The sequence below is a fragment of the Pyrgilauda ruficollis genome, unplaced genomic scaffold, assembly GCF_017590135.1.
Source record: "Pyrgilauda ruficollis isolate IOZ18807 unplaced genomic scaffold, ASM1759013v1 scaffold7, whole genome shotgun sequence".
In the NCBI taxonomy this organism is placed as follows: Eukaryota; Metazoa; Chordata; class Aves; order Passeriformes; family Passeridae; genus Pyrgilauda; species Pyrgilauda ruficollis.
In genome coordinates this window covers 3,015,202-3,043,154 of record NW_024528821.1, presented here as the reverse complement: position 1 = coordinate 3,043,154, position 27,953 = coordinate 3,015,202, and the positions used below count along the sequence as shown (strand labels likewise).

The 27,953-nt window shown below is 41.4% G+C and overlaps 1 protein-coding gene across 1 annotated transcript in view; it reads left to right on the top strand.

Annotated features, from left to right (window-relative positions):
• Positions 1–27,953, top strand: part of LOC121363085 (connector enhancer of kinase suppressor of ras 2-like) — a 162,473-nt gene that overhangs the window by 31,445 nt on the left and 103,075 nt on the right. The gene's annotated exons all lie outside the window — the stretch shown is intronic.

Below are 27,953 nucleotides of genomic sequence, written 5' to 3'. Positions count from 1 at the left end.
CTAATTGAAGTGAGATTAATTAAATTCAGCTTAATCCAATTCAATAGGTCCCCATCTCCCTGACTGTGGTGGTAACAACCATATGCAGGGTTGGCTGTGGAAAGAATCACTGCTGAAAATGCCTCTTTTCCCTCCTCTTCTTTCTGCAGGGTCAGTTTTAAGCAGGATCATGCCATTAATCCTGTTTATAACAGGGTCCCAGCGTGCTCAGATGGGTCAGGAATCCTGCAAGGAGGGCAGAGACCTCTTGGAGTGGTTTTGCTGATGAAGGGGAAAAAGTTGCACAGCATCTCTTTTGCCAGAGATGTGACTTGCCTTGCCTGGTTCTGCTTGTCAGCCTGATTTCTGCAGGATTCCTGCAGCCCTAATTACAGCAGAGCCAAGATGCTCTTCAGAGCTCTGAATTCTGTAAAATTTCCTGCTGCATCAGCAAATGAAAATTCAAGTCACAGTCTGTCTTTAAAAATCAGGCTCCAGCCCCAATGTGATAGGAAAAGGGTCCTAAAACTGCATCAGCCTAAGCAAATATTAGATTTATTGTGATCTCCATTCAAAAAAAAAAAAAAAAACCAAAAAAAAAAAAAAAAAACAACCAAAAAACCAAAAGAACCCAAAAAATCCCAGAAACAAAAAAGTAAAGAAATCCCAAAGCCAGCTCCTTCACCCCAAGAAACTCTGTTTGGCTGTTCTGGATTCCTGAAATAATTTTTCATCATTTTGCCCTTGCTTAAAAGTAGGAGAACAAAATATGTTCCAAGGAACTTAGACTAAATCCAGACTATATTGGAAAGCAATGCAGAGAGCATTATTACTGTAATTCTGAGAGAACCTGAACTCCACACACACTTTTCAGCACTATGATCATTTCTAAACTCTTGCTCTGTTATTATGTTTCCATTCCCCTCCTCCTCCATTCATTTCTTCAAAAATAAGTCACAGAGATAATGCAGAGCAGCCAGATTGCTCAGCTTCTTTATCCATATAATCATAAAAGAGGCTAAATGGGAGCACATGGACACCAAAATCCTGTGTGGAAACATTGCTGAGAGCCCAGATCCTTATTCTGGCGTTTGGAAATTGTCTGAATGGATAGTGATCAATACAGTTCCCCAGCACAGCCTCTCTAATGTTGTCCTCTCCTGGCCAGAAATCTGCTTTTGCACATTTTCACATCCTGCAGGGCTTATCCCCAATACCTCAGGTCTGTGTTCTGCACAGTTCAGAGCTTTGCAGCCCGAGGCAAGATTTTATTTCCATGGAACAGCATTCCTGGAAGTGTAGGTTAGGATCAAGCAAAAGTAATCTCAGTCAGGGAAGGACAAAAAAGAGGATTCTTGATTGAGCAAGGTGATGTTCATAAAAATAAAATCAGAACCTGTAGAGCACTGGTGGGAGCACAACAGTTGTTTGGCTCTTTTCCTACATATCTGATGTCTTCTCCATATTCCTTTTGTTTTTCCCACTTTTGGTTTTCTGAAGTTCTTTCCTAAGACTTGTAGAGTTGACTTGTAGAGTGATCTTCTTGCAGGTCTGCAGTGAGAAGAACTAAAACTGGCAACTACACAGAGTATTTAAATATATATTTATATATATTGGTAATAAATGATGTGGTCAATATATTACAAACTGTAGATCGGATGGAACCACAACTCCAGTGAGAATATTCCCAGAGGATCAGATTTTTGTGGCATCATTTACAAAGCACTGGGCCTAAAAGCTCTTTCACTAAAGCAGAATTTTCCTTAATATTTGAAAACATTAAGAACCAGAATTTCCATCCCTTCTCTGAGGTTCTGTTTAGGAGCATTTGCTGTCTGGTTTCCAGTGTTCTGTTGTTTGTTTGTTTTCTGGAGCAGCTCATTTCCATCTTTTTCTCTGCCTTTAATCTTCAGCCAGTCCTTCACTGCTGAAATTAAAGTGCTTCAGTTCCTGGTATTTTCTTCCTTTGTACAGGTACAAATAAATTTGAGATGGATCACTCAAGTCTCATTTTTTATAAGCTGAATGAAATGAAGACATGAACTTATGATGTTCCTCTAAATCCTGTGCCACTTTTATTCACTTTTCCTAATTTTTTATTTCATCATCCTAAAAGTGCAGGAGCCTAAACTGGGTGCAGTATTTAAGCACAACTTCACCCATGGTGCATCCAGAGGTAAAATCCCTCCCCTGTTTCAGTCAGTGCATTTTTTCATATTTGTCTAAGCTCAGGTTGAGTTTTTCTCCACGGCATTTTATCCTGAGGCTCAGATTAACTCACTGGACCATCTCAAGTCTTTCCTAGAGTATTTGATTTCCCCATTCTTCAAGTGTGCCCTACAGTCCTCAGTCCTGAATGTGCAAAATGGGTTTGGCCACTTAAAAATTGAGTTCTTTGAGAAGTTCAAACCCACCAAACAATCCAGATTGTGCTGTGTAATTGCCCTAGCACCATCATTATTTACATTTATATTTTCATCTTTCTTGCTGGAATCTGTCAATTTTATTTGCAGTGGCCTGATGTTTGATACCAGCAGAAACTTTTAATGAGGGGCAGAAAGAAATTGTGGTAATTGCATGTCAAAAAATTAATCACCTGCCAATGGATGGGAATAATGAAAAGACAGAAAAACTTGGTTCAAAGGAAGCAATAGGAAAAAAGATTAAGACTGTAATAATGCATGAAAATAATTGAATGGGGTCAAAGATGCTTGCAAGGTGAAAATGAGGATTTTTACTCAGTTGCAGAAGAAGACAAAGTGTAAATACTGTAAATTTCCTACTCAGTTCCAACAGGAAAAGGAGAAGATACTCTCCCCTCTGTCCATGGAGGGATCTCTTGGCCGTGCTGAGTCTCAGAACCTCAGAGGGTGAAGACACTGAGCTGAATCCCAGATAAAATATTTTATGGATTCCACACCTATAGGATCAGGCTTCATCTGTGGTTTTTCCTCAGTAGTGATTTTTTTAAAGACATTCTTTCATTCTAAAAGCAGAAACCCCACAAATTCCCCCCTTGCTCTGGTTAATAAATGCATTTGGTGGGGAAGGGATGCAATCAGAGCTTTCTGGGAGGTTTTGGGGATGCAATCACGGCCAGACCAGATCGTTTCCTAGAGGTGAAGTTTTGCATAATGCCTCCACAGCATTATTACTCCACCAGGAATCCCCTGGCTTTCCTTTGGAAGTTAATTAGAGTCTGTGCAGGGAATGAGTCAGACAGAATTGTGTGGCTGAGAGTGTGTGTTGATTACAGCACTGAAATCATCCTAATGGCTTCTCTGTCTGCTGCTAAAAGCAATTACTGGCTGGTAAATTTTTAAGCTGTGAAATGTAATTTTAAGAAATACTTTGCTTAAAATAACATTATGAAAATAATATACACAAAGAAGTGGTGGCCTTCACGCTCTGCCATGTTTTTAGCTGAGCAGTTTTTTTGGAGACAGTGACTCCAGGACCTGGATTTGGGAGAGACTTTTTGGGAAAATATGGAAATAAATTCACTGAATTGAAAATGGTGGGGAGGTGTAAATCCTTTATAATGTTACAGATGGCAGAAATTGGTTTGAAATATTTGTAAAAGTGAAGGACATGCCTTTTAAAGATCTAAAGATCTGAACATGAGGGTGTTCATTCCCTCACCTAACTGAGCCAAGCATTGCCTTTTGACTCATGTACTTTGCCTTTCATGAAAATGAGCAAATTCAGGGTTGAAGTGAACCAGGCATGAAAAAACAGATTTTTTTTTTTTCCCCCTTTCTTTCCATCTGAGAGAGCCCAAGCAAAAGCCTTTTCAGGCTCCTGGGTGGCTGACTTGCAACAGTTCTCAATAGGAGATTGTGATGGAAAGCTGAGCATGGGAGACTTTGGTGAGGCTTTTCTCACAGAATGCTGTGGATTTTACAGGCAGATAGGGATAATCTTCCTATGGAGATTTCACTCACATTAATAGTACTTTGAATAATGGTGTGATGGCTATAGGGCTCTCCCAGATGCTATCAGAGGATATATTATCCTACTGGTGCCTGTGTATTTTATTTTCCACTGTGTGGTGATTAGCTTTCAATTTTTTAGTTAATTCCTTTTATAGATCAGCTGTGGTTCAACAAAGCGATGTTTATTAGTAATTATCACAAAGCCTTTTTGTGTATATATATTTATTTTCAAAGAAGGAAATGATGGCAGCATGGATGGATTGTGCATGGATTTGCACTTTCCTAATTTGGTTTTGCCAGGAAAAGGAAAGGTTCCTCTGAAGTTCAGGTCTGAGTCAGGAAGAAGCTGTGGTGCTGTAGCATTCCTGCAGCTCCAGTTGAAAGGCTGGGAATTACAGAATGACTGATATTTCAGATGAGCCATTTAAAGTCATCACAACGTAGCAGGAAAGTGATGACTACAACTGACAAATCCATGTTTTCTTCAGAGTGCTGTGGTTCATTTTAGCAGCAGTCAAGAAGTAAGAGGTGCTTTCTCCCTTTTAGAAAAGCATTTCCTTTTTAAACCAACATTTTAAGGCTTATCCCAGGTTCACAGCAGCAGCAGACTTCCCTCAGAAGTTCCCCTTTGTTGTGGTGCCTCCTGCACTGTTTAGCCTCCCTGTTTACTTTAAGGAAGAAAGGATCTTGTTTTGGGGGGAGCAGGATTTGTTTTACCTCCTTCCTGAGCCCCGCTGCAGTTCTGCCACGCTGTCACCTGGAGCTGGGCTGGCACCATCCAACCTCTGCCAGAACTGGCTCAGAAAAGCTGAGCAGCCTGTCTGGGACGTCAGAGCACACAAATTAAAGCTCCATAGAGGTTTAATGCTTGTGATCCTGTAGTGAGGGCAGCTTCCCACACCTTTTCCCAGACCTTCCCCTCTCTGGTGCTAGCTGGGCTCACAGGAGCTGCTCCCCAAACCCCTGAAGCCTCTTTGCAGTGGTTGTGTCCCACCCTTCAACTTGCAGCTTCCAAGTCCTGCTACATTCCACATTACTAAACATTTCCTCTAAAACCTCTGAGGGCAGAAAAGCTCAACGCTTTGGTTTGCAAAATTTCTGCTTAAATGCAGGATTCTCTCTTTGCTTGCTGGAAAACTCACATTTCAAGAGGCTGTTGGAGAGCAGGACCCTGTTAGCAGAGTCATTACTGTCTGTGTTCCCTGCAGAATGACTTGCTCCTTCACAGGGATTGCTGTGACCTGCACAGGTCTCTTGGTATTTAAAGCAAACTTAGGAACGTTTCAACAGCTGAGGTTGGTCACACGGAGACCTCCTGTGTTCCCTCTGTCTCCCTCCTCCCTCTTGTTCTGCCATTGGAACAAACACAGAACAAGCTCAGCATCCAGGTGTGAGCACTGTATATGTGTTCACTCTTTAGTCCCTATCATTTCATGTTATTACTGCTTTCCAAGTATTTTTCTTGTTTTCCAAGAAGGTTCCCAGCTTCCCTTTCCCCCGCCTTCATTTTCCTCAGCCTGTTACTCTGCTGACACATTCCCTGGAAACCACTAATTTGGAAATTAAGTTTTATAGCTGAACCCTGGAATTACTTTAGAGGGAGGAAAATCCATGCAGGTATGAAATAATTGGTGAGAGAGAGTTACTGTGAGTTATGTGCTGTGGCAGGAGCTGATGGGGTGCAGATGAGCCCTTATTGAATTTTCTTTGTGCAGCCATTTAGCCACTCATTTTTCATCTGTTAACAATAGAGTTCCATTTTGATAAGAAGTTTAATTTGTCTGCTAATGATTCATTTCTATACTTGGATATCTACATCAATTAGGGAGCTGAAGCCTGTACACAGTAGAGGAAAAATATTGGGAAAAGAACATGATGGAGTTTAAGCACAATATTCATCAGAACTGTTTTATAAATAATTGCCCAATTTGAGCATTATATGTTCTTTTGTTAAGCCATATTACACACAACAACATTTGTCTCTTGTCTGCTGGGTTGAAAATACAATTTAAAATAAATAACTCCTTGCTGGAGGAGATCAGGAGGATGCTTTTACAGGAATTGTGTCTGGATCATTGTCTCCAGTGGAAGTGGCAGCAGCCAGCTGATGTAATAAATTGGGGGACAATAAGAGTTTGGTACGAGCTGTTCTACTGAAGTAATTCTAAAAGTTCTAATACTAAACCAAACAAAATGCAACAAAGCCTCACATGTGAGCTAACAGATATGCAATAGTTTGTTCAAGTCAGTCCCAAAACCAGAGGGACAGAAGACTGCAAATGAGATATCAATCTTTAAAAGGGATTGTCACCTGACCAAGGTATAGTGGAGAAATAAATCCGATTTCCCTGCTGGGCAAGTTTGGAAGGAACTGCTGTTAAGAATTAGGATTTACATGAAAAAATATGATATGTTGGGAAGAATCAATAAGGCTTTTACAAATGGGCACATTGCCTTCTAAATCAGAGTTCTTTGTGGGAGTTGTTAGTCCTTGATCAGCTGATGGTGTTTCACATCTCAGAATGATGTAATGGGCAATTCTTGTCTTAGCTCAGTAAGATTCCTTTAATTTTAATACACAAGTTTAGTTGCAGCTGAGTGCTGTTAGAATTCACTAAATAAGGGCTTATTTTCCCCCTGCCTCATTCATGAGAATAGCAAATTCCTTTCCCTTGAAAAAGGAGTCTGAAATTTTAATTTTGTATTTCCCATCTTTTACTGCTTCCTGATGGAGGAGTTCTAAGAGTTACACTAAAACTTATGTTCAATCTTTACTCCTTGAAGTGTTTGTGTGTTTGGAATTTTAATGTGCAACCTTGTGGCTGCAATCTGTGTGCATTGGAGGGAACAGTTTTTGTTCTGCTTGTTTTTTTAGAGTGTAAGACCTGAGGATCAATGAGTTTTTGAAAAAAAAAAAAAATTAAGTCAAATTTTGAAATAACTTTTACATAGCTCCAAGCTTTTTTTTTGCACAACCCCCAGTTCCAGTTCTTTACACTCAGAGACCTTGCTGCCTTTATCCTTCCAATACTGCACATTTGTGCAAATCATTTTGCCTTCAGATCTACCTCTGTTAGTGCTTTTTTGGTATTTATAGTCTTACTAGTTGTGAATGAAGTTTCACAGCCCTGAAAAAACTTATGTGGAAGTTGAATAAAGTCTGAGGTAATAGCAAATCATTCTGTGTTATATAACAAGCACTGCAAGTGTGCTAGAAAAATGTGATAACTTTGGTAATCTGATAAATTGATAAACGTGACAATACCCAATTTTACACTGTATTAATATAATGTGATGTGAAAAAGTGCCTGGTTAACCCAGAAATTATGCTGGCAACTTACACTGGTAGCTGCAGATCTGCTAAATTCTGTGGCAGTGAATTAAATATCTCCTAAGGCACTCGAAACCTGACAAGGCAGAGGATAATTCTTCTGAAAGCTTGTAGGAGCAGATGTAGCAGGGAAAGAGAACTGTCCCTATGGGATCCCTCACTTGTTATCTACAACTCCACTTTATTATTTTCCTTGTGTATGGGTCTGTCATAAAGAAAGGTCTGTTGATCAGTCACACTCGAGGTTCTGCCATCACTGCTACTACTCCTCCTCGGTTTTTTTTTTTTCTTCCAAGGAAGTTTCCTTGATGTAAAACCACTGATTTGTGATAAATCTTGAAATCAGAGTTGCAGTGAGCTGAGAAGAAAATCAGAGCACCCTCAATATGATCATCTAAATCTTGTGATTTGCATTTTTTTTTCTGGGAAATGAGGGGCTGAAAAATGCTGATGGAGCAGGATGCCTTGCATAAAATACCTGGAAGTGGGAACTAATTTTTCTGAGTGGTGCTGGGAGAAGGCTGCTCTGTTGATTTGATTGTGACCTTTAAGATCTTATTTGAAATTTTGCATGCTTTTACAAAAATTAATTAAGCAAGATGAATCTGCAGCTAATTCTTGTGTCAGTGGGTGGGAGTGGAAGATGAATCTCTCCCTCTGTTTTGGCTACTTTTAGGTGTAGTGGTTTTTAGGGAAGGAAGAGTTGGAATAGGGGTAAAACGTGTGGACTTGTAGGTCTGGGTTAAAAGACAATCCAGTATGGCACTCCAGACTTTTAAAATATGAAATAATTAATACAATCAGCTTGTAGGATGTGCCTCAAGTCATTTATACATGACAAAAACTGAGCAGAATGGTTTTGCTTAGCAGCAATAAAACTGATTATTAAGGAAACTTTGACAGATTTATAATAGAAAAGGAGGAAATCACCACAGATTTTTAATTAATTTTAGTATGAGTAAATTAAAATATGAAAAATTTATCTCCCAATTCACTTGAGCTTTGAGTATTTCCCTTCCTCCCAGCCCCTCTTAGTGCTGTCAGGAGTCCTCTTGGAGTATTCAGGCTCTTCCCTTTTCCACTCCTCTTTTTTTGCTTTATCTTTTTCCCCTGAACTGATGACTCTCCTCACAGTAGCAGTAATCTGTTAATAGTCCCCAGATGGCACGGCCTGTTGTATTTCTGTATTTCATTCATTTCCTACTGGTCTAGTTCTCAGTCTCACAGATCTCCTCAGACAATATTTCAGCCTTTTTATTGATGCAGCCTTTTAAGTTTCTTGTTAATGTGTTTCATGAGCACACCCTGCCTGCAATGGCTATGGAAATGAAAGGGAGCAGTTTGGGTGGAATGTGAAATAAGCCAATTTTTAAAAGGCAGGGAAAAGGGAAAATAACGTCATGAGACTTGGAAGGTGAAGTGGTGGAGTAGCTATAAAGAGTTTGGAGGTGGATTCCCAGAGAGACTTGATGTTTTTCAAGAGAGAGGGAAGCAAAGGCTGCTTAAGAAGAGAAAGGACTGAGTAATTAAAGGACAAGAAGAGTGAGACTGAAAGAGGAAATCAATTTGTGTGTGTGAGTCTTCACAAAATGGAACTGAGAGACAAGTCTAAATTTGAAGAAAATTTTAATCAGTTTCTACCTTTAAGGTATAGCAGTAAATCCAGCAGCAGACAAAGAAAACAATTTAAAGTTCCAAGCAGGCCTTGCTCACATCTTTAGCAGTTGGTGCCCCTGAGATGAGCAAGGTAAAATCAGAGGAGTTTTCCTGGAGGATGCCCCTGCCATGAGGAGTCTTTCAGCTGAGGTGTGATGCTCTAAAACACAGCAGAGGGATGTTTCACATCAGCTTGTCTGTGCTTCTGGAAAGGCAGACTTCGCACTGAAGCTAGGGGTGAAAAATCTGAGCTGTTTTCCATCCAGATGGATGGTTCAGAGCTACTGCATCTGCAGGAGCACCTTATCCCCACCTTGCCTGTGGAATGAGACAGAAATTAGAATTCCTCATGGAATAGTCCAGGATGGCTTTCAGTTATGGAAACAATGCTGAGATGCTTCATGTATTGATGAGATATTACAGTTTTACATCTTCCTGAAGTGTTTCAGATTTTTTCCTTACTGCATTTAGAAGTTGACTCTTCCATGGACCCCTCAGAGATTGAGGCTGTGGAGGCACAGAGCTCTGGGGATGGCACAGAGCAGTGGGAGAGAAAAGGCTGTAGGAGAGTTCTGAGAACCCTTTGGGCTGAAGTTATCGAAAAACAAGGGCTGGGAAAAATCTTATGCTAGTGCACATCTAAATTTTGGAGAAATATGTAGTAAAATGTATTTTTGGTTTATCAACTTGGCAATGAAGCCTGTGGAGGGGATGAATTTTGACGCTGTTTGGGAGGAGAGAAAAATGGCAACGGCGCATGCATGGAGTGGAATTAAAATTGTTTGGAAGGGGATGGAGTGGAGATTGCACAGAGGGATGGACTGCAAATTGTAGCATGCCTGCATCATTACTGTGCTCTCAGCAGCCTCCCAGCTGAGCCTCAGTGGAAATGGCACCAGAAATTGCAGGTTAGGAAGGAGGAATGGAGCTGAGGTTGCAGGATGCAAACGGCAGAAACAGAAGGGTCGCTCTCCAAACTGAGGTACTGAGATAAAGAAACGGGAGTACAGAGGATTAAACTGAAAAAGACAAGATAACATTTGCAAAATGAACAAGAGATGTGTGGGAAAACAAGGGGAGTTAAAGAGCAAGCGACAGAATGTGTGAATACATAATACAGAGTAATTTGAATTTTTTGGCATGAAGAATGTGATAAAGATGTGTTAGACCAAGTGGATGTAATTTTCCATGTCTCATTTGCGGTACTTGGAATTTATTTTGATTATGAACGCTTGCAAACTAAAATGCATTAGAGGAAAATGTGGCTTGAACAGTGCTTATTGCAAATATTGAGAGATTCTTTTCCAAAATCAGAGGGTGAAGTGCATGTCATAAATTTCCCTTTATTCTCTCAGAGCCCATTAATATTTGGTGGAGGATCAGGTAGTGTGTGAGCTCCCTTTCACTTCTGCTCAGAGAAGTTTCTAATTTTTCCTAGTTAATTAAGCCTGTACATGAAAGCCGTGAACAGACACAGGACCCATTTCTCGTTCTCCTGCTGCTCTTTGGTGTGATTTGATGAAAATTGCTTTACATCTCTTTGGTTCAGTTTTCCTACCTGTGAAATAGGGAATTATAATGAGATCTGAGCTTTGCTAACAGAGAAAGTGCATCAGAACATGCAGGAAAGAGCTGGAGAGCAGCACCACCACCCTTTCCAGCAGGAGGGTGATTGCAGCTGTGGAAGGTGCTCTGGTCTCAAAAATATTCCTTTTTTTTTTTTTTTTTAGGTGAATTTTGTCTTTCCCATTGTGTTTTCTCTGTTGGACAGGCTTCAAAGAGGAGAGGTGTCATTTCAGTGAGGTTTAAAAAGATTAACAACATCCATATTCATTGTAAGAAATGAGACCCTTACCAAGGGCTGAACTCTGAATTCTGACTCTGCCTCTTCTCGGCCTGGTTCTTCTTTGTGCACTTTTAACTAAAATTCTAAAATTCTCTCTAAAATAAATGTCTACATTCTCAAAGGAGCTTTGCTTCAGTCTGAAGCCCCTCCTCAGACTGGCAGGCCTGGTGTCTCCAGCAGGATTTGGTGGTGTTTGCAGCAGCTTTGTGTGTGGCCATGGAAGCCAAACCCCCCTGCTCCAGTCAGCACAGGGACACCACATCCCTGCTGTCCCCTGTCCCCAGGCCCTGGAAATGGAATTCCCTTTCTCCAGGAGCCATTCCACACAGATCAGAATCTTCTCTGATTCTCTGTCAGTGAATTTGAACACTGAGTCAAATTCAGGTTTTTTTACTTATAAGAGGAGATCCTTTGACTGTCTTTTTTTCCTTTTCTTTCGTAAGCAACAGCTAAATTCAGCTCTCTTTGGGTTGAAAAAGAAGTGTGTGAGAACATGGCATATGGCTGCTTGCCTGAGAACTGTGCCTCGTGTTTACTGAGAGAAATTATAATGTGTTCTTGGCATTCATTGTAATTCAGCTTAACTGGGAGCCTGCCAGAACCCAATCAAAATGTGTTCACAGTATATCCAAAATATGGCACAATTGCCAACTTTGTAGTAGCAAGATGTAACAACCTGTTTGACAAAGAAACGTGAAATTTTCCCAACATGCAAAATAAACTCGTTACAGGTTGTTTTCAGCCTATTTAACACCCTTTTAAAAGGTATTTTTGTAATAGAACTGGAGTGCCATAGAGTCCTTACAAGCCCATTTCAATAAAATTTGGAGTTTGATTGGGCATTTATAGCTGCAAAAAGGGAGGGGAAAATGCCTTAGCTTGTCTTCTGATGAGCTATACCACTGGATTGCTTGTTCAAATATGGGTGATCACTTCATTTTTGAGCCAGTGGAACTGACAGAATTGTCTCCTCCTGACTCTGAAAGGGGAGGTGGAGGCAGCTGAGCACCTTTTGAAGATGTTTAATCATAAAACTGATGAAAAGAACATCCACTGAAGTACCATCTGTTATCAGTCAGGTCTCCAAGGATTTTTCCTTCAATCCTGGGAGAAGAAACTTGTTTTGACCTTTTGTCTTTCCATATGTAGAGCCAAATCTCTTTGATTTCTGTTCAGACTCTGTGTATTTACCAACCTGACCTTGCTGAGACAGACTTGTCCAGGAAAGATGGAAATAGGAATTTCTTTCATGTCTCTGTCTCACATTGCTGTCCCTGGGCTGAAAAGTGCCCAGCAGGGCACCTGCACCTCTCTTGGCTCCTCACTGGCTCCAGGTCTCCAGAGCTGACCCAACCATCAGTCATGGTCTGGAATTTTTTCTCATCTCTTTGTGGTCAGTAACTTCACTTTGAAATGTGACCACTGTTCTCATATTTCTATCCCCTGGTGATTTTTTTTTTCCCCTCAGTCCACTGAAAAGCTGTGAGTCCCTAAAAGGTTATGCAGTATTTTTCTGAGTAAACTAATATTTATGGACAATTTTTTGTAACAAATTTCTTGAAGTACTATTCAAAGGCTATGACAGAGGAAGACAGTGAATAGATTGAGATGGAATATGAAATTTTCTTTAGTGTTTAAGTCTTTCTTCAACCAGCAGCCTACTAGAATTACAAGGAACGTACTTTCTTTACAAGCAAGTGTTAAGTCACAGCACATCAAGTTCCTAGAGTGGAAAAACTTTGAGAGGGGCGCACTGGTCAGTTCTGGAAGAGGTAAATACACTAACAAAAATCATATTTACTGAGGAAATTGGCACTCATGTGTACCAGGAAGTATCAGGGGAGGCATTAATTCCTGTAGGGGATTTTTCAAAATGGAGGAGGCTCTAAGTGAGGTATAAATTTTCTGTGGGGTGTCCTTCCAGAGACAGGAATTTCGATCTGTGAAATTGGATGGGACCATCTCCAAAGCTTTGGGCAGCGTGGGCTCAGCCCTGCACTGCTCTGTGTGCTCTGGCCAAGCTCCAGCAGAGCACTTAAGTTTGATTTGAATCGTGAATATTCCCATGAAATCAATTGGAGGATTAGCATTTTACAGAGAAGTGAGGCAGGCATTTAAGTTCTTGGTTGAATCAAGGCCGTGCTCTCACAAATCATCACTGCAGTGCTTCCTGTATTAAATAATGGCTGGTACCACGGAGAGGAGCCTCCACAATCACACCAGAATTCATTTAAAAAAAAAAAAAAAAAAAAAAAAAAGTTTGTTATCTTTGTGTCCAGTGGTCTTTTTCATGGAAGGGCAGATCTTTGGGTTGGAACTTTAGTTCCAGATGTGATTTTCACAGATTCCAATTATCTGACAAGCATCAAACTGGAGATAAATCTAATTAAACTTCTATTTTAAAAGAAAATGTGCTTGGTTTGGAGAGCTGTACAGGCTGGCAGCTGTTTCAGTTATGAAATTAAACAATCACAGAATATGTCAAGTTGGAAGGGACCCACCAGGGTCAGCTCCTGGCCCTGCACAGGACCATCCCCAAAAATCCCACCCTGTGCCCGAGAGCATTGTCCAAACCCTTCTTGAGATGCATCTCAAAAAGATTTCCTGTAACTGTCAAGGTTTTAACCTGAAAAGTAGGAGCTGCTGAATACCAGTGGCTCAGGAGTGAGGTAGACATAGAAAGTACAAAGTTTTGTACAAAAACAGAGGGAAATGGCAGAATGTAGAGCAGAATATCTTGGCTGATCAAGCCTTGGATTTCTGGTGGCAGACATGGAGATACTAAAGTGATTAGGTTTGAAGTCCTGAATTTTAATTAAATTTTATAGTATTATATAAATTCTGCATCAGAAACTTGGTTAGCAGGATTATCACAATACAGTCTTAGACAAAAATTAAAAATAATATCATCAACAACATTTATTTGATGTATGAGTTTTCATATGTGCATTGCTTCAGATCTGTTGAATTTTAATTCATATTAGTATGGCACTAAGATGGCTTTAAAGAAAGTACTGGTTCTCATAGGGAGCAAAATTGTGAGAAAACAAAGTGCAAATTGATTAACTTCAGCATTTCTAGTAACAATAATCACATAAGCATCAGTTCTGGATCCTCACAGCAGCACTGGGAAGTGAGGACACAAATCATGGCAGGACCATCAGGGTCTGACCTCTGCACTCCACTAATTGTGAGAATTTTTGCCCAAAGCAGGAGGAATCAGAGCAGCAAGGAGCCTCTGTGACCCTCTCTAGTGCAGCCACTCCGTGCAATATAACTCTGACTTGGGAAATAATACAGATCCTGAAGCCCTCTAGAGGAAATACTAATTTTTCATTCTGTCCCTGAAAATGACTAAAGTAAGTCAAGGACATTCAAGTTTTGTAAATGACTTTTAGCAGCTTTGCAAGCACCTTTTCTTTTTCTTTTAAGTTAGAATCTGCAAATTGCTCACAGGGAGCAAACAACATGGTTAGATGTGTGTTAAAGGTCATAATTTGAATTTTTCCAGACCACTGATACATTTTTAGGGAAAAGAAACACTGGATAGTATTGTTAATTTGTCTACATTATCAAGTTACTTAAACTACATTTGAGAATGTAACTTGTTGATAAAAGGATAGCAAAGGAAAAGTCCAAATTCAATCTTAAACAGCTGCTGTGTTTAAGGTAAAATTGACAACTTTTTGTTTCTGAAGTCCTTTAAATTCTCAATTAGAGGCCATGAACTAGGGAGGGATATGTGGTAGAGATGTCTTATCTAAAGTAGATCTCTTCAAAGCTTTTAAAAGGGGGAATCTTAATATATGTAAAATATATGAAATAACTGAATTAATTTTCAGATTGAAGGTAATCAATAGTTTGTGCTTACTTCAGGGAAATAATGCACTTAACCTTTAATTTTTAAAAGAGACCAATTAAGACTGTGCAATGTGATTAATGCAATGTGAAATGATTTCACACGAGTGAATCCATTTCCATAATTCTTTCCCTGTGCCGGTTTTGCATTTTGGGGCTGAGGTTGGGAATGCCTGGAGCTGGGATTGGGGTCGGGTTTGGGGTCGGTTGTGGGGTGGGTGTTTGGCTCCCAGATCCGCCCGGAGCCACGGTGGGAACCCATACAATTCCAGCAGAAACTGGAGCCGGCACTGAAATCCTCTTATGCCATGAAGCCATCCCTGCCCAGGGCTGGAGCCAGGCTGGAGGTGCCAGTCCCCCTCGGCCCCGGTGTCCCCTCTGCCCAGTCCCCTTGGCCCAGTGTCCCCTCAGCCCAGGTGTTGCTCCTGGCCCTGGTTTCCCCTCAGGCACAGTGTCCACCCTGCCCAGTCCCCTCGGCCCCAGTGTCCCCTCTGCCCAGTCCCCTCAGCCCTGGTGTGTCCCCCCTCAGCCCAGGTGTTGCCCCGGCCCCGGTGTCCCCTCAGGCACAGTGTCCACCCTGCCCAGTCCCCTTGGCCCCACTGTCCCCTCTGCCCAGTCCCCTCAGCCCTGGTGTGTCCCCCCTCAGCCCAGGTGTTGCCCTGGCTCCGGTGTCCCTTCTGCCCAGTCCCCTCAGCCCCGGTGTGTCCCCTCAGCCCAGGTGTTGCCCCGGCCCCGGTGTCCCCTCAGCCCCAGTGTCCACCCTGCCCAGTCCCCTCGGCCCCAGTGTCCCCCCTCAGCCCTGGTGTCCCCCATGTCCAGTCCCCTCAGCCCAGGTGTGTCCCCCCTCAGCCCCGGTGTGTCCCCTCAGCCCAGGTGTTGCCCCAGCCCCGGTGTCCCCTCAGCCCCGCTGTCCCCTGGCCAGGCCGCAGCACCAACCACACCTCAGCACTCCCAAAATCCTCTCAGCACTGGGGGCATCCTTTTGGGGCTACCTAAAAACAGAGGTCAGGCAAAATTAAGGGAATAAAAAGCGGTTTTATTTATTGAAGGGCCTTCAGGTACATTTGGGGCAGATGAACTCCCCCGGGGCCTACACCCACAATGGAGGGGGTCACAGGTTTTCACACTTTTCTGAGTTTGGTCAACTTGCATATTGGGGATTAATGTTCCAATTACAGCTTCAGGTAATGAAGTAATTTTCTCCAAGTTTGCTCCCCCTCAACTCACTTTTTTTTTTTTTTTTTTTTTTTTTTTTAAATTTTCCTGGGCCCTGGGGCGGGGGGCCCGGTGTCCCCTCTGCCCAGTCCCCTTGGCCCAGTGTCCCCTCAGCCCAGGTGTTGCTCCTGGCCCTGGTTTCCCCTCAGGCACAGTGTCCACCCTGCCCAGTCCCCTTGGCCCCACTGTCCCCTCTGCCCAGTCCCCTCAGCCCTGGTGTGTCCCCCCTCAGCCCAGGTGTTGCCCTGGCTCCGGTGTCCCTTCTGCCCAGTCCCCTCAGCCCAGGTGTGTCCCCCCTCAGCCCCGGTGTGTCCCCTCAGCCCAGGTGTTGCCCCAGCCCCGGTGTCCCCTCAGCCCCGCTGTCCCCTGGCCAGGCCGCAGCACCAACCACACCTTAGCGCTCCCAAAATCCTCTCAGCACTGGGGGCATCCTTTTGGGGCTACCTAAAAACAGAGGTCAGGCAAAATTAAGGGAATAAAAAGCGGTTTTATTTATTGAAGGGCCTTCAGGTACATTTGGGGCAGATGAACTCCCCCAGGGCCTACACCCACAGTGGAGGGGGTCACAGGTTTTCACACTTTTCTGAGTTTGGTCAATTTGCATATTGGGGATTAATGTTCCAATTACAGCTTCAGGTAATGAAGTAATTTTCTCCAAGTTTGCTCCCCCTCAACTCAACTCACTTTTTTTTTTTTTTTTTTTTTAACATTTCCTGGGGCCTGAGGCAGTGAGATTGATTGCCAGGTCTGGAGAGGAATTGTCTGACCAAAATGGGGAGACAGTAGCTAACACTCTATATGGAATTTATTCATTACAGTATTGCAGGATTACAAATATATGAAAAATGTAAAAGCTAAAATCTCAAGGCATCATGAGGGACCAGAATTGTGCTGTGTCTGTGGGATTAGACCCCAGCTCCATCTGCTCTTTGGGTGGGATCCAGCCTGGGGTAGTGCAGAGAACCCTATGGGATGGAACCCTTGGTTATAAATGGCAACACTTCCTTTATAAATTATAGCTATTACAACCCTCACAGAAGAACTTTTCAAGGTTTTTTTTTTTTTTTCAATTTCATTTTCACTTTTTCTAATATTTAAATGTTGGATAGAAAACCTCATGGATCCTGGATGCGCTGAGTGTTTCCATATGTGCTGAGAGTGATTGAAATGGCCAGATTTACATTTTAATTTACCAAGTAGTGTTCCAGGAAGAAGAAATTGCAGGAATAGGTGGCACAATGCATTTTAATGGAGCAATTAATAATATCTTAATTTCTTAGGTTGAGGTTGTCTTTGTTTCGTGTGATATTTCTAAAAGTTCAGGAAAATGGCAACTTAGAAAAAGCTAATCACGCAACAATTTCAAGAGAAAATGTTTCATAAATATGAAAGTCATGAGTTTGACCTTTTTGGACTGCCTCAGTCTTGGTTTTCCTGCTTTTTTCTCATCACAGCTCTTTTATACAGGAACCTGTATTTTGTATGCTCACCTTTCCCAGTAACTCATTGTTTGTGTGTTACACTTTGCTTGATCCTGTTAGAGCAAAACACTTGCTCAGTGAGCTTAAGGAGCCAATTCACCTCTCCTGTCCTTCATGTTCTGTTCTCTGACTCATATGAAAAATAAACCAGAGGAGAATTTCCTTTTTTGAGGCTTTATTGGGAATGGCTGTGAGGGAAGTGCAAAAGAAGCCATGGGGAATGTCCCCAGAAACACTATTTCATATTGTGCTGCTTTTGCTGACACAGAATTGATTTATCCTGCTCAACAGAGTATTTTTACAGTTATTGCATTTACCTTTTCCCCAGCAGCTCTATTTAGAGGGTTTATGAACAGCACACACATTGACATGTTACTGTTGGGTATCTCTTACTCCTTGCCCGATGACTTGAAAGAAAAGCTTTAACTCTTTACCTGTGCAGAGCATAAAAATAACCAGGAATGGTAGTTGGGAACTCTGCAGTTCTTCCAGCCTGGTGTTTCCTTGTCAGAGAAATTGGAATTCAAGCACTAGGCCTGCCCTATATCCCTTTTCTTGCATGCTGGCATGTCAAAGATTTAATCATCTTAGTCTTATTTCAAACATATGAGTGAGTGACATCCTATGGCCTTGTAATGTTTTGTAATCACTTGATTTTTACTTTTTTTTTTTTTTTTTTTACTGAATTATTGCTTTGCTGGATGGATTTTTCTTATATGTTGAGTTGTAATCATATTTTATTTATGGACTTTAGGCTATGTAGTTCTTTAGATATGATAAGATTCTTGCTTGTTTCATGTTACTTCACAGAACTATTTAATCTTGGATAAACTATGTCCAGATCAAATAGCAAAACATTTAGAATTCAGAATTAAACGACAAAATAATAGTGATTTAAGATGTAGTAATATCTTTCATCATGTAGTTGAAGCCAGAGACTTAATCTATCTTAATCTGGCACTGCATGTAAAGTGGTAGTGAATAAAAATTTCTAGCTCTCATTTTGTTCAATAACAACCATAATAAATTTGTCTGGTATCAACATGGAACAGAAACATGGAATAAAAATGGGGAAATGTCAGAAAAGGGAAAAGCTTCTTCAGGAGGATTTAGAAGGCTGATGAGTTTTTCTTCTGTGATTTCTTCCTGTGTACCTGCTTTTGTTAGTTTTGTGCATTTCCTATTGGTAAAAATATGGATTCCTAGTTTGGGAATTGCCTTAATTGACAATTCCTGCCAACGACCTGACTTTTAACTGAGCTCCCCACTGACTGCTAGAGCTAATTCCTGCAAACTGCTGAAGGAAAGAGCCTCATTTAAGATCATTCAGATTTACAGAGTCAACAGGATGACACAAACAAGAGCTGCGGTGCTGTGGGTGGCATCCTTGGAAAAATAGGAGCAGGAGAGGTGTGGGTGAAACCTCAGATCAACTGATCCACAACCTTTCCTGAGTAGCTGCCAACAGGAGCCATCACCAAAGCTTCTGAATATCTCTGAGAAAATTTCAAATGCTCCCCCTTTCCTTTACTTCTTGCAGCAATCTGATTTTTGGCTTCTCTGTGAAGAACTGTGTGAGTTGCCAAGGCCACCTTCTACTTTGGGAATTTGCATCTTGCAGGTGTCTAAACTCTGACTCATGAATTAGGTCACGGACTCGTGGCTGCTGAAGAAATTGGGTTGAGCAGAAATCTGATTTGTTTGGGCTTTTCACTCCAAACGCCTACGCTGGATATGGATGTTCTTTTGATATCTGGGATTTTTAGTAAAATATGTCAGTGAAGTCAAAACAAGAATTAATGTATTTTGGCACTGAAAAGTCTGTAGCACTTTTTGTTTGATTCTCCTCTGTCAGCTCTTTATCCCCATCAGCTCTGCAAGCCTTAGCACTTGTGGGGGGAGGATGTGACCCAGGGATTCTGCCTGTCCCACATGAGTCTGGTTGATTGAGAACATTCTGTAGAACAGCTGTAGATGTGGCTCATAAAATTTCAGGTTTTTAGACATATTCTGGCTGGGAAGTCACTGTTCTGAGGCATCTGTGACCCTGTGCCTGGATGGGGTTTGATATGATGATGAACTGAATTTAATGCGCAGCCCTGTTGCAAAGTCATCAGAGACACTTTTAGGGCAGGACTCATTTCACAGAACTTTAAATGTCTGTCTTGCTATTACATGAATTTTGTCTGACAGGTTACCTCCTCTCTATTGATTAGCTCAGACAGGCTCGTTATCTCACTCTTCAGTAATTTTTTTCTTCACGTTTCAGACAGGGACAAATGGGGCATATCCCTGTAGTACTTGTACAAGAACTTCCTTGGCGTGAGGGTTTTGTTTGATTTTCTGTGATACCAAAGTCGTGTTTTGAAGGTCAATCTGTGATTAAGACTTTCCTGTGCGCAGTACAAGGTGGATAAATCCTCAGAAGCGTGGAGGAAGGAGCTTTCAGTTATATTTATTTGTTCTTGTACTTTTGCTTTTAAGATCAGTGCTTGTAGATGAGACATGGTTAATGCTGCTCCTTCCTTATTAGACTTGTTAACCTTTCTAAAGTAGAAACTGTCTGGAATAAACTCACCTCAATGTGCTCAGACTCTAGTGAAGGAAATACTGATTCCCTAATGTTTTACTCTCTGCCTAAGAATTGTTCCTTTTTCCTGGTGGTTTTTGGGTGGTTTTTTTCTTTGTTTTGTTTTTTGGAGGTTTTTTTTGTTTTGTTTTGTTTTTTGTTTGTTTGGGTTTTTTTGGTTTTGTTTTGTTACAGTGAGAGGTTTTTCCCCCTCTGCCATCTTTGGCAGCAAGTTAATGGTGTTAATAAAAACACTCTCTGGGAAGTAGAGGGCTGGAAAAGTCTCCCCTGTCCCTGCCCTCCAACCCAGGCAGAGAACACAAGGAGGAATGTGAACCCTGAGCACATCAATTCTCCACTTGTAGGCAATGCAATGCCTCGTGTACAAAGGGTGGATGTTATTTTCTGTTAGTTCTTCTCAGTGTTCTTACTGATCCCAGAGATGTTTATCACTTGAATTATTCTGGCACAGATCTTTCATGACTGCACAAAGAGATTTAGGAATTTAATTGTGCTACTTCTGCATTTTGGTTTGAGAATAAATAATGAAGATTCTTCTAGATCAATTCACAAGTCCAAAAATATTTTGTATTGTCTTTTTAGTTGGTTCTAAAAGTTTTGTTAAATTTTGACATGTATTCCAGGATGTTTGTGCTGGAACCAGCACTTCTGTCAGGACAGGCTCCCATCAAACACTGGCTCAAAAAAATAAAGCTGTGTTTACATAGTCCAGTGCAGCAAAAAGAAGCACTTGCCTTGCACTGGGCCAAAGCATTTCCCTTTTAAAATAAATGTAACAAATTCAGGGTCCCATGTCCTCAGCACAGACACTCTGGAATGTGGAATAATTTCATTAATTACATGGGAGGTCTGAACCTGGAGGCTTGTGAGCACTTCCAGGTCATCCCTCAGCCATGCTGCTTCAGGAATGACTGGGGGCTGTGGTTATATCTTCATCAAGGAGAAAATTAATGAAGCTAAGGAGAGACGTAGATTTTCATTAGCACACAGAGCTAATTAAGATGCTTCTAGGTTTTGTCACTTTTATGGGAAGTTCCTCAGTAACAGCATCAGTGACATATCTCAGGGTTAAATTGTTGGGAAATGTGGCAGCAAGGAGCACACACTTGGGCCTGAAAATGTGATCCATTCTCTCTGCATGACACTTCTCTTCCAGAAACCTCTTTGTGGTCAGGTCTGGTTCCAGCAAGCTTCCTGAAAATGTTGTTTATTGCTTCCGTGGCAATCCCACAGCACCACGACACCTGTCAAATGTTGAGGACAAAGTTAGAATGGCTTCACTTCCTATTATTCATTCATAGGTAATGAAGGCAGAGCTATATAAAGTCATTTACTTCATATATATGAATGTCAATTTAAGGGTGATGGCATAGCATTAAATCAAATTTTATTAGTTCAGCAGTTTGTTCATTTGCTATTAATATTGCTTGACACATCCCCTTACAGAACCTTCTCAGCTGCTGTGAACTCTTAAAATATTGATCATTTGGGCCCAGCTTTTGTCTTGATAATACAGTTGTCTTGGAAAATTGCTGCTGGAAAGATCTTGGACTTACAGGCACTGAGATTGTGGGAAAGCCCCTTGCTTCAGACATACTATGAATAAAATAATGAAGTTACAGGGATGAAGTAGCATTCCCACTGGTTTTGCTTATGGGGTAGAATTTGGGAGGCTGGTCTGTGTCTGAGACATGCACTGTGGTGAGGGGACAGTGATGTTTGTCCCGATTTGGAGGAGGACTCTTTGGAGGGGAATAACAAGGGCGCTTAGGAACTCGCTGTGGATTTTTCTGTTCCCTGAGGAGTTTGTTCCTTTGTGAGTGGGATCTGTGAATAAAGCTCTGACCTGGTCTGGGGAGAGAAGAGGAGCAAGGTTGGAAGTCTCCAGCTCGTGCTCTCCCAAATCTGCTTCCCTGCTGGTTACAGGGGAGGCAGAGCTGACAAGCTCTTATTTTTCACACATGGAAAATAAAAGAATAGAGGCAGCGTGGAAGGAGAGAATATGAAAGAGGGGGAAATGGAAGTTGGCAGTGAATGAAGGGAGTTGAAGATATACAGGGTTTTTTTAGGGGAAGAATCCCCAGAATTTTGTGCTGAGAGGGATAGAGGATTCTTGTGGCTGGCTCTGTTGAGCCAGGGACAGCTGCAGGATGAGGATGGGGAGGATGAGGAGCAGGAATGAAGGGCCAGAAATGCAGAACTGCTCCAGCTGTCGAGAGCCCAGCTGGATCCTGGAGCGGAGAGTGTCTGCAGAGGGCTTGGACAGGGCAAATCCCAGTGCTCCTGTGGATCCTGGCACTTTCAGGAGAGAAGAATGGAGCAAGGGAAGCACCTCGTGGGCTGCCCAGCCTGGAGCAGTGGCCTGACCCCGGTGGAAGAGTTTGTGCCCAGTGCAGTTCCACCCATGCTGCAGCCTGGAATGGAAGCCAACACTTTTGGTGTCAGTTGGTGCCTGGGAAGCATTAATTCCGAGTGCTCATCCCGCCCCAGTTCCTGTTCATGCAGATGAGGATCTGTAAATTCAAGCAGCACAAGTCTGCCTGTATTTGCATCTAAACCATCCATCTGTATCCCTGTGAATATCGGAGTGACGTAGAGGAAACTCAGCTGGGAAGCAACATTTAAACACATTCTACGTGCACAGTCAAGCATTCAAAGGTCACATAAAGCCAGAATTGAGGCGTTCTATTTTTCAGAACAATTGGAAATTTTTTTTCCTTCTCTGCGTTGGTTGGTTCTCTGGTTGGAATTTCTGATGTATCTGACAATTTTAAATGTACTTTTTTGGGTGAAGTTCTGTCATCTAGCTGCTATATTTCTCTGGGTTGGGTTTGTGACATGTAGGCTTAAAGATGCAAAATACTGCAATCCTTAGATTTAAAATATACTCTGAATTTTAAGAAAGTTGAGGCCTGAAATATTCCAAGCTTGGTGTTTTCCAGTGTTTCCAAACATGTTCCATCTGTCTCTTTCTGAATTGTGATAGTATGAAGATCCTTTCCTCTTGACAACAGTTTTGATTTTTCCTCCTGAAGAGCTTAAGAACAAATATCTGGTATTTGAGAGTCAGCTTAGTGTGAACATGGCCCCGAGGATTATGCCTTTTCTTTATTTGGACTGAATAATTCTTAAAAAGCTTTTGAACGTCACTGGCAAAAATACCTACCTGATGATTTTCCTTGTTACAAGTTACATAAGAATTGGAAAGGCTCCACTGTGCCTGAGCCCAGCGTAATAAATCAAAGGGGTTTTGATCAAGAACACGGCTGAATTGATGTGTGTATTCAATAAAATTGCATTTAGGAAAAGGCATGAATTCACTCCAGTCTCTCAGCCAGCCAGTCAATTCCTTCCAGATCTTTCGACCTAGATGCTGAATATTGCTTTATATGGAAAATATTTCTTATTTAAAAAAAAAAAAAAAACAAGCCAAATTTTTTTTTGCTTTTTGTAAAAATTGCACTTGGACCGAGCTGTTAAATGCTGGATGTATTTAAGCAGATCTGCATATATAAACTGAAGATTGTGACAGGAGCAGAAGTTCATGCTGCCTTCCCCAATTAATCTGAGAATTTCCAGCACAGTAGCGAGAGATTTTACATTTCCTATGAGGGAAGAGCTGATTTTCTGGACTTGCAAGTCCAGAAACAACAGCACAACATTTGAAAATTGATATTTCTCTGTTTCACTTCAATCTGTTGATTTTTCACAAGTCACCATTCTGCAAGAGCAGTGAGAGTGGTTTTTTCCAGCTTTTAATAGTCAAATGAAGCACATTAATAGATTATTAATTTGTCTTGGCAGGCCAAAGTGTAATTCTTCTGAGCAAACAGATCATCCCATCGACTTTCAGCTTTTGTTCTTTGGATCCAGGTCCCACAGATACTTCTACCTCAGCTTTTATATTATATTCAGATTCTATATCGTATTTATTTATAGGCCTTTGTGCAAATGGGAGTTTAGTGGCATGCTGTGTGCTTTTAATTTCTAGATATGGTTTTGATCAGGAAAACCACTGAATACTTTGTCAGACCCTCAATCAGAGAGAGGATCTCACTCCTCTTGCAGCAGTGCTGAAGCCAGGAGTGGTCAGCGCATTCCCACCGGGCTGATTTCCTTCTTTTTCACGCTAAAACCTAAAAGCAACGCTGCATTTTCCTACCAGAGGGGCTGGTTTTGCATCCCCTCGTGTGCCAGGGAGTGCCCCTGTGGCAGCTGCTGTGTCTGTGCCAGGCAGAGCTGGCAGGACCTGCCCTGCCCTGCCCTGCTCCCTCCTTTCACAGCCAGGCTTTGCTGCAGCCAGCTGCTGCATTTTCCTCTGGGAATTCTCCTGGAGCACCAGCAAGCTCATCATTTGGGCAGGAATTCTTTAGGAGAGATTAAAAAACCAGCGTAGTTTTCAGTAAAAAACTGAAACTTTCAGTTCAGCAGCAAAAATCTGTTAAAATATAGGGGAAAAAAAGGAGAAGCGAGTAAATTCATATATGGTTTTGATCAGGAAAACCACTGAATACTTTGTCAGACCCTCAATCAGAGAGAGGATCTCACTCCTCTTGCAGCAGTGCTGAAGCCAGGAGTGGTCAGCGCATTCCCACCGGGCTGATTTCCATCTTTTTCACACTAAAACCTAAAAGCAACACTGCATTTTCCTACCAGAGGGGCTGGTTTTGCATCCCCTCGTGTGCCAGGGAGTGCCCCTGTGGCAGCTGCTGTGTCTGTGCCAGGCAGAGCTGGCAGGACCTGCCCTGCCCTGCCCTGCTCCCTCCTTTCACAGCCAGGCTTTGCTGCAGCCAGCTGCTGCATCTTCCTCTGGGAATTCTCCTGGAGCACCAGCAGGCTCATCATTTGGGCAGGAATTCTTTAGGAGAGATTAAAAAACCAGCGTAGTTTTCAGTAAGTTGCAAAAATCTGTTAAAATATAGGGGGAAAAAAAGGAGAAGCGAGTAAATTCACGTAAATGGTGGAGAGATCTATGAAAAAATTGGGAATTATGGATTTTAAACTTAGGAATTTCTTCTGGGATGGATCACACCTGACAGAGTTGTTGCTCCTGCTGTTCTCCTCTGAGAGCTGTCCTGGTTGCACCATTCCTGCATAAAAGGCAACAACTTGGGCTTTCCCTTCATTCATTTCATAGTCATTTTTTCAGAAATGGTAATATTTTCACTATCTTTATCCCATCGCAGAGGGAAGGGACAGATATTTTTATAAATAATGGTAGTATTTTCAATACTTCTGTCCAATATTTTCAATATTTCTGTCCAACAGTGGAGGGGAAGGGACAGATGTTTACATAACACAGCAACAATGTTTGTCCTTTTAATGGAAACCAAACCTGCCATTTGTTGACACGGATGGGAAGATTCATTTTAATCTCAGTGAACCTTATTGCCCACAATATGTGACATCTCTTTTGTAATGTTTGCTCTGAGTTACTACCTAAATCAGATTTAGAGATATTTTTAAGCCTTTGCTTTGTTTTCTGTTTCAATTATTCCTTTTTCCTTAATTATGCATTTCTAAAAATAAACATTTTCAGGCTGACTGGCTGTTCTTTTCCTGCCCTTTCTCCCTAACAATTTTCTGTTTTCTACCTCCTTTTTATTCATGTTTCCTGGACTTTGACTTTAGATGCTCTATTTGCAAAAGAACACTTTGCAGTCAGCATATCAGAGTTGCTTCCTTTTCCTCTGCTTTTTGAATGTAGAGATAAAGTTTTCCTAGTCCATGTGGATTCAATATGAATTTTTTTTTAACTTAAAAATGGAAAGAGAGACTATGGAATCGTAGAATTTTTTAGGTTGGAAAAGACCTTTGAGATCATGGAATTGAACCATACAGCAGGAAAATGTCAGTTTTCAGGTGGATGTGGTTTATGGGATGTTTTCCCTGATTTCCCTCTACAAGGCCATTTTCTGAGCACAAGGGTTTATACAGCTTTTAATGCAATGTTCAGCCAGAGCTGCTTCCCAGCTGACTCAGTCAGCACTTGGGCTGATGGATAACTCCTTTTTTCTTGTCCTCTCAAATCACACTGAGAGATTAGTAAATGTCTTCAACCTTCATTGATTTCCTGTTAAAGTGAGTTAACTCCTTGAGCCCATCTGGGTTGGAGAAAAAAATTCTCCAACCCCCAACCGTAATTTTCTCATCATGAGTGTTAAGCCTTGGCTTGAAAGTAAAACATCCATGTTTAAACAATTTTTCTTCAATCATTTTATTGCGCCCTGAAGGAGATGTTGGTTGGTTACAAAATGCACACAAATAAAATAAGAATGTGCAGCAAGAGAACTGCAAATTTCTGTGTTTCTTGCCTGACACTGATGTTGTGTATCTTGGGACCAGTGGGTTAATTTTATTTACCTACATCTAAGCAGAGCTAAAGCCCCTTCTTTCTTCGGTTATGAATCTGAACTGCTTTAATACTTATCTGTAAACAGAAATGGTGTTGGGGGAAAATGCATAAAGAGCACTAATGAGACCTGAGAGGCTTGAGGAAATAAATATTTCATTTGGTTTGGGTGAGTCAACACGAGCTCGTTCTGTGCCCTTTCTAATTTCATCTGGGATATTTTCATGTAAAAACAATTGGGGGCCTGACAATAAAGAAGATTTTCCTGATGCTGAATTTCTGCTTTGGAATGTTTCACGTTTCAGTAGCTGGCTCCCAGAGAGAAAAGCAGAGAGCAATGGGCAAATCTCTCTTTTTTGGAGTGTATTTATTAAGTGCTGTCATTCTGTGAGACAGCCTGGCCCTTTAATGATATATTTCTATATTCTCTTGTCAACTGCCACACTGTTTGCACCAGTAAGTAAATGCCTTGTAAAGGTGCCCTGGGGAGCTATTACAGAGCAGCACAAATAATACAAATTTGATATTTTGCTCTGCTGTCATACATTCTCCCTGGCACAAAGGCAGGTTTAATACATCTGACTGCACACTTCTCACAGCGTGGCACATTCACTTGGGTTTTCCCAAATCTCTCTTAATGCTACAAATGCTTGTTGGGGCCACTGATCCTAAATTTTTAAATTAATTTGCTTTTTTGAAAATAATTTAATGTCTAGTAACAGTTTTGTGACTTTGTTTTTTCTGAGTTTTGGGGCAATGTCCACTAAAAACAAATCTGGGTGGTGTGGGGTTTGGAATTTTTGCTCTAAATTGGCTTTAAGAATTGCTCTTGAGCAAGAGGGAACAAAAGTGTGCAACAGCTTGGAGTTGAAAATGTTAAATAATAAACAGAGAATTTGCAGTGACTTAGCCAATTGAACTAAACTATACTTATGTAAAATCATTCATGAGATCATTAAAAATAATGAACAGATGCAAAGAAGTTGTTTCCTATTTGCAGACCATTCTAGAATGGAGGCAAGCTTTAGGTATTAGTTACAGACTGCTGATTTGAGCTTTAAAAATCTCCCAAACGACCTCATACTTTTGAATTACACCATAAAATATGACATTTTTATCACTGAACCAGCTTTGTATGGAACATAGGTGCAAGTGAATATAAAGCTGTGCACTTGACTTGGTAAATGAGCTTTTATCTATAACATAACTTAGGACTATCAGTTTATAGGGCACATAATTTGATCGTGTTGAAAGAAGAGTTAATTAAATGAAACTGCAATGTATCCCCTTGTATTTACTGAGTGAGGACAAACACTTTGGTTCGTTCCATTCCGTTGTCATCACAGTCCTTTTGTCCCAGCTGAGCTGTGTTAATTGGGGTGTAAAGTAATTGGGGGACCCCAGCACACCCATACAAGGTGTCAGAACTCTTTTTCTCAGACGCTCTGCAAACTCAATGTCTGTTTGATAATGGCTGTGTGCAGAAATAACATTTCAAAGTTCTGTCATAAATGCCCAAGTTGATTAATTCTGTGCTTTCTGGATCTCTGTAATTTTATGGATTTTGGATTTACCTGCATCACTGCAGGGCACATAACTGAGAATGAGTATTTTGCTTCCCTTGGTAGATGGAGTTATTGAAGGTGCATTTTGTAGTTCTCTAGAAAATCATGTGCACATCACGATTTTGTTGAATCTGACAGTCCTTGA